At 33.3% G+C, this 396-nt stretch overlaps 1 protein-coding gene across 1 annotated transcript in view; it reads left to right on the top strand.

Annotated features, from left to right (window-relative positions):
- LOC108750569 (ribonuclease P protein subunit p25) overlaps positions 1-396 on the top strand; it is a 26,590-nt gene that overhangs the window by 2,804 nt on the left and 23,390 nt on the right. The gene's annotated exons all lie outside the window — the stretch shown is intronic.

Genomic DNA, 396 nt, shown 5'->3' with positions numbered 1-396 from the left:
TCTAAACTTAAGTATCTTCTAAATGTAACGTAATGTTGATGTATGCTCCACTCAAATGGATTGTCGAGCGATTTACAGATCAATCGGCGAGTCACTCGATGCCTCCCTGATGTATCAACATTGATGCATCTTCTTCTTTGTAGTTTCGATTATAATATTGATGACAAAAAAAAATAGAATTCTGATATATCCGGTGTACACTGGGATCAGAATAATTGTTTGCTATTAATTCACTTGTAAATCTATTGAGATCGATACACTTTAATTATTCACTAGCGTTTTATATAAAACTATTAGAGTCCGTGCGTGCATCGGCAGTCATTATCACGTATTATATATGTACATCGATTTATCTCTCTCTATCGCTTATACAGACAGACAGACATATATATATAT

This window comes from Trachymyrmex septentrionalis, unplaced genomic scaffold (assembly GCF_001594115.1).
Source record: "Trachymyrmex septentrionalis isolate Tsep2-gDNA-1 unplaced genomic scaffold, Tsep1.0 scaffold37, whole genome shotgun sequence".
Classification (NCBI taxonomy): domain Eukaryota; kingdom Metazoa; phylum Arthropoda; class Insecta; order Hymenoptera; family Formicidae; genus Trachymyrmex; species Trachymyrmex septentrionalis.
The sequence above is the reverse complement of the archived record's forward strand: the minus strand, read 5'-3'. Positions and strand labels throughout refer to the sequence as shown.